Here is a 6,000-nt window from a genome sequence, read left to right on the forward strand (position 1 = left end):
ACAGTCCAGACCACTGAGGTAGGGATTCAAAGAGAAGTCTTGGTCCCTGCTTTCTTGGGAATCCCCAATATTTGAGGGGACGGGTTGGAGACCTATGGATCAGATGGGTGAAGCAGAGGAGACCAGGGAATAGAAAAGCTTTGTTTACAAACCAACATTCACACAATTGCAAATGAACTCACGCGGGAGCAACCCCCACTAGCTTCAAATGCAGAACAGAATTGGGAAGGGGGTCGACAGCAAAGAAGCAGAGTTTAGAGAAAATTTGCAAAGTTTCTTGGAGGGAGCGACGTGTGGGGAGGGGAGCTGGGTTAGGAATCTCAGTGAGGGGCGCTGAGCCGGGGTGTCCTCGCCACCCTCTGGCGGAGGCCCCCGGGGTGAGGTGCACCCCGGCCAGGCCCAGCTCCCCGGGTCCCTTCGCCCGATCCCGCCGCCTCCCACCTCCTCCCTCTTCATCCCCGGGCCCTGCATCATCACCCCCTGCTCCCGCTCCCCCCTGATAAAATCTCCTGACGTCTCTTCAAATCCAATTATCGAATTAATTGACGTACTAACCGAGAGGCAAACAGATAGGGGCGGCAAACACCCGGGACTCAGATTTATCCTCCGGCCTCCACAGGCCCGGGCCGCCGAGATTTACTGGGCCTGGAACACCGCGGCAGTTCAAACCTTTGATTAATCATGTTTTTCTCCCGGCCCCATAATTTAGTTGCTCTTTTTCCCTCCCTGCCTTTTTTTTTTTTTTTTTTTTTTATCAGTGGAAACAGAGACCGAGTCCTCATCAGCTTCAATTACAAATATTAAGCCCCCGGACAGCACTTTGACAGAGAGGCGGCCGGCCCCCCCTCCGGCCCGCCCCCCTAAATCATGCCCGAATTAACATCACAATCGGCGGCTGGCGCTTGTTCAGATTTAAATGGTGGCATATTGTTGGCGGACGGTCTGGTTCAGACCTGCGGGTCGGCGCCCCCCGCCGCAGCCCCGCCGCGCCCCACCGGTCCTCGGGTCCCCCGGGGGGCAGCGCCTCGGGAGCGGGGGAGGCGCCGGCGCCGGGTCTGCAGCAGCGGAGGCTGCAGCGGGGGTGCGCCGGCGCGGGGCGAGCGGGCTGGGGCGGGAGGAGTGGGGTGCGGAGGGCAAACCCCGCGGGGGCAGAGGCGCCGCAGACGCGGGGTGGCCCCGGGGAGGGGCTGAGGAGAGGCGCGCCATTGGGCTTGCGGGGGGCGGAGGCGAGGAACAGGTTAATGCCAATAAGATGCAAACCAAGGCTCAGAAGCTGCGGGTTTGGGGAGCCACAGGAAAGCCCCTTGGGGCAAGGTTATGACCTCCTTGGCCTCTCAGGGCGCGCGGGGCACCCCTGGGTCGCGGCGGGGTGGCCTGGAGAGAGGTTAGAGTCTTGAAGGAAGGAAGCGGGGCGAGCTGTCGCCTTTTCCTGAGCATAGCAGAAACGGTTGGCCCTAAACCACAGTCGGGGGTCTTGAAGGCAGACCTCAGGGGGGACTTCCTAAGTGGGGAGACCGGGGTGAGGCTGAAATGCCCCTTGGGAAGGTTTCGGCTTGCAAGACTCTCAAGCAGCCAGCTCCTCCGAAGGCGTTTGGGGAAAAGATGCAACTCTTTGGCTCTGTCCCCCTCAAGTGGGAGAGCAAAGAGAGAGTCATTCCCCTGACCCCATTAAAGAACTCGGGGAGGAGAATGTCAACCCCGGGGAGCGGGTCCAGCTATTCCCGCATCCACCTGTCCAGGCAGCCTCGCCAGCACCTGTCTCCCGGACCCGGTTTCCGCCTAGCAACATCACAACCAATCAGCGTGCAGCGAGGCCCTGCCGCTGGGCTCATCCTTAGCTGGGATTGGCTGCTGGCGTTCTGCGCAGCGCGAGTTTTCATTGGCTGGCGGCCACCTGTATGGAAATGCCAATCCCCGAGCCGCGGCCGGGCCGCGCGGACCTGGACCTGTGGCTCCCGGCGCCGGGACCGCGAGCGGCGAGCGGGGCGAGCTCCTGCGCCGGCCCGGCCCGCTCCTCCTCTCGCCCCGAGAGCGCGCGCAGAGTTTTCCTTTTTCCCTTGGCGCCTCTGCCTAAGGCCTACACGGACAGAAACCCAGCCAAATAACGCAGGAATAATGCGAATTTGTATGCTTTTCGCATCACCGCGTTCTCTCCCTTCAATGTCAAGAGTTTGCCCCTTCCCGCTAACGCCGCCGAAGTCCCTGCCCCTTTCTCTCTCCACGTCCATCCAAGAGGCCACTCCTCACCGTATGGCGTCTCAGCCCCTGCCTCTCGCCACCCCAAGCCCTTCTAGCTCAGCGCCTCCAGCTCCTGACGAGCCTCTCCCCTCCCTGCAGGAACCAGGCATCTTGCACAGCATCGGTAGCCTGGTTTAGGAGGAAGTTGGAGGGGGAAGAGGACATCCCCCACCCCAACACACACACACACACACACACACACACACAACTTCCATCTTCGCTCCCCATCCATTTTCTCCGAGGGAGCCGAGTTTGACAGCGAATTCATTCCGAGCGGGGAGGGTGATTTATTCTTCAAATATACCGACAAGTGCGGGCATGATGGAGCCCATTAAAATGTTGGGAGATTGTTTTTATGATTGAAGTCTGTATTACTCCAACCATAAAGAAAGAGAGCAAGGAGTCATTAGCATTTTCATGATGGTGTATTTCTGCTTGTCTCCGCGCCATCACTCATCTTTACTGCCCGTCCCTTTGCTCTCGCTCTGCTACAACGAGGAGAGACTGCAGCCTGAGTTGGGGTTGGGGGTGGGGGGAGGCATGGGCCAGAGATCCCCCCAGCCGCTCTGTCCTTCACGCCAAATCCTCAGCCTCCCTGGGACGCAGATCAGGGGTGAAAGGCCAGATGCAGACCTCCGCGTGCGCCTCAATTTTCTCTTGCTGGCTCCTGTGAGTGCTGGCGTGGTGGGGACACGGGTTCCTGTCCAAATGGTGCTTGGAAATCCAGGTAGACAGGAGTTGGAAAAGGAGGCGTTCCGCTTCCCGGCCGGTGCACCATTTAGGGTTCTCCCAGGTTATCCACCTACTTTGGAGTGGGAGAGTAGGAGAGAGGAGCTCCAAACCCTGGGGGTTTCAGCAGGAAGTCAGGAACTTGGACATGTGGCTTCTGTCTCTGCTCCTCCAAGTCATTTACAAGACTCTCCAGTTCCCCAAAGACTAAATTCATATGTCCGTGGAAATAATGGAGAGCAAAATAGTCACCGCCAAGACAGGATGGAGGAGGAGGCTGGCTGTGGGTGAAACTGTCTCCAGCTGCCCAAGGATGGTTGGCCTCACCTGTCCTCACCCCCAGCTTCTGCCATAACTCTTAATATAGAGAGACATTCATTCTCAGTCAGGCACAACCTGCCTGCATGTTCTTTGCCTCAAATTGAATGGTGGTGCTAGTTAAGGGGTGGTGAAAAATGGACGTGTTAGCTAGCAAGACGTTAACAATGGCACAGAAACCAAAATCTGTGCCAACAGCTTTTGAGAAAAGAACCAGTTAAATGCAAGGTCACCTGGCAGGAGACTGGAAGCAAGTCTCTTCAGCCAGTCTCCCCAAGGATGGGACTTTGGGCAGTACTTATGGGGTTGAAGAACAAATTCAGAAATCGCAAGTTGGTAGAGTCTCATTGGTTGCTTTCTGCTAAATCATGGTCTAACTTGAATTTGGATTCAGAACTGCAACAGACCGAGCACCCCTTGTTTCTGAGTGTTTTCTCTCTGACCATGAGTGAGGCATCTTAGTTCCACCTTCCATGGCTACTTTCAGTCTAGGCAATGAGATGTCATGTAGAGGATAGCAAACACTCTTCTGGGTCTGCACTCTGAAACATAACTGGTCAGCTTATGAAAGCTTATTTTTTCTTTCTTGCAAGATATGCCCAAATAGCAAATTACCCTCATGACTACCAAACCGTTCATCGACTGACCACTTTCCTGTTGGTCCAGTGCTTTCTCGTTGATGTCTTACTACTCCCTGAAAGGTAGGTTTCACTATTACGATTCCACAGATAAGGAAGCCAAGGGTGAGGTGAGTGTGTGTGTGGTACCAAAGGCCACTAATCTAGTAAACAGAAGAATCAAGATCTGCCTTCATTATCTAATGCTATCTGAGAAGGAATTCAGGATCTCTACAGAGGAAGTCAGTGATGGATTCCATGCACTCCATGGGGGTTCATAAGAAAGTAGAGAAGTCTATCTTGTACGTGTTTAAAGATTTTGAGAGAAATCTTACCAGGAACCATTCTCCTTTGGCCATTGGATCTAGAGAGTTAGCTAGCAGTTAGCATTGCTGGGACTAATCCCTCTTTAATTCAGGGAACATTTATTGAGCACCTATTGTATGTCATTTTTTGATGAACCACACCCTCCCTCTACCAAGATGGGCAACTCATAGGGCTTTGGGGTCCTAGGCAGGGTTAGACCAGACCCCCCCAGTCAGTTGGGCAGAGGTGGAGCAAAGGGAAGGGTGTAGAGGAGAGAGCCCCCCTACAACCTGCATGGTGCCCAGAGGCGGCTGCAGCAGCGGCCCTAGATTTACAGCTGCCCTGGTGCTGATGCCATAAAAGCAAACGATCCTTCTCTGTACTAATTTCTGTGTAATTAGATCTCTCTTGGCATGGAAAGTGGGGAGTGGGGGTGGCTAGGAGAGGAGGGTGCCAAGGACTCTTTGCAGAGGTGGGAGGAGGGGCTGCAGGACACACATGGCCTCATGAGGGGCAGGGTGGGCACATGGCTCTGCATGCACCGTGACAGCTGAAACACACAATGGTGCACATGTGCATGGCAAGGAGGCAGAAGAGTCCTGCCATGACAACATCCTGTGGCCAGGATGGGGACAGACAAATCTGGGATCCTGCACAAAGATTTTGAAGTCTGGAGAATAACTCATGGCCTGTCTGTATACATGGAAGATTCTCAAATTCTGGGAGAAGCTGCAAGAGATCCCTCCAGAGGTAGCTAGAGGCCAAAATCTCTCAGAGAGTTTCCAAGGACAAAAAAATTCCTGCAGATCCACCACATCACCAAATTTACAAAATACATGCATACACACTCACTTACATGAAAGCAGAGACACACTTCTCTAATTTAATGCAAACATTTCAGCTTCAGCATCAAATAGAAATGCAATCATGGGGGCCTCCCTGGTGGTGTGAGGGGTTAAGTCTCAGCACTATGAAGCTATCTGCAGCCACTGCAGCATGAGTTCGATCCCCTGCCAGGGAGCTGACCCACAATGGCACAGCAGGCCTCTCCTGTCTCCCCGCTACTTCCCTCAGCAGTGTATTTCAGTCAGTCTGCCTGTTCTGCTTCCCTCTCTGTCTCTGGTGAATCCTCTCACCCACTGTATCTCTGGCCTGCACCCCAGCTATTGTATGCATAAATAAATAAATCTTGGAAAAAAAAAAAAGAAATGCAACCATGTTTGCTTCCCCTCCCATTGCTTGCCCACTCCTATAGGCAGAAATTAAAGGACGAAAAAAGTCATCCAACCTGTTGCCTCCCCCCACCGACCCCCACCCTCCATGAAAATAATGGAGATCAAAATGGAGAATGATGGATCACCTATGGCAAAGACAGTTGCTTCAGCAACACCTGGAGCTGGCTTTACACCGAGGAGAGAATGCCCTGCCTCCTCCTTGGGGCTTTCAACATGCTACACATTCCGAGAAACTCTCCTAGTGATGAACTCTACAAATGATCCCTAAAAGTATAGTCTTAAAGTCCTTTTGTAAAAGTAAGTGTCCGTTGAAGATACTTGAAGATGGATCCTATTCAACTAGGAAAAAAAAAAAAAACCTGCAGAAAAAAAAAGAAAAATAGAGAGGGAATGATCCTGGGTGTTGCCTTCACTGGGAAGAACAAAGTCTCAGAGGGGAGAAGAATACAGTTGTTATTATTACTGCTCTTCCCATTTCCTCGCCACGATGACGACGGCCATTTGGAACAGCAGAGCGAAGTATTCTTTGTGCATTGGAGCGCATTTGTGGAGGGACC

The sequence above is a fragment of the Talpa europaea genome, assembly GCF_964194135.1.
Source record: "Talpa europaea genome assembly, chromosome: 15".
NCBI classification, from domain to species: Eukaryota; Metazoa; Chordata; class Mammalia; order Eulipotyphla; family Talpidae; genus Talpa; species Talpa europaea.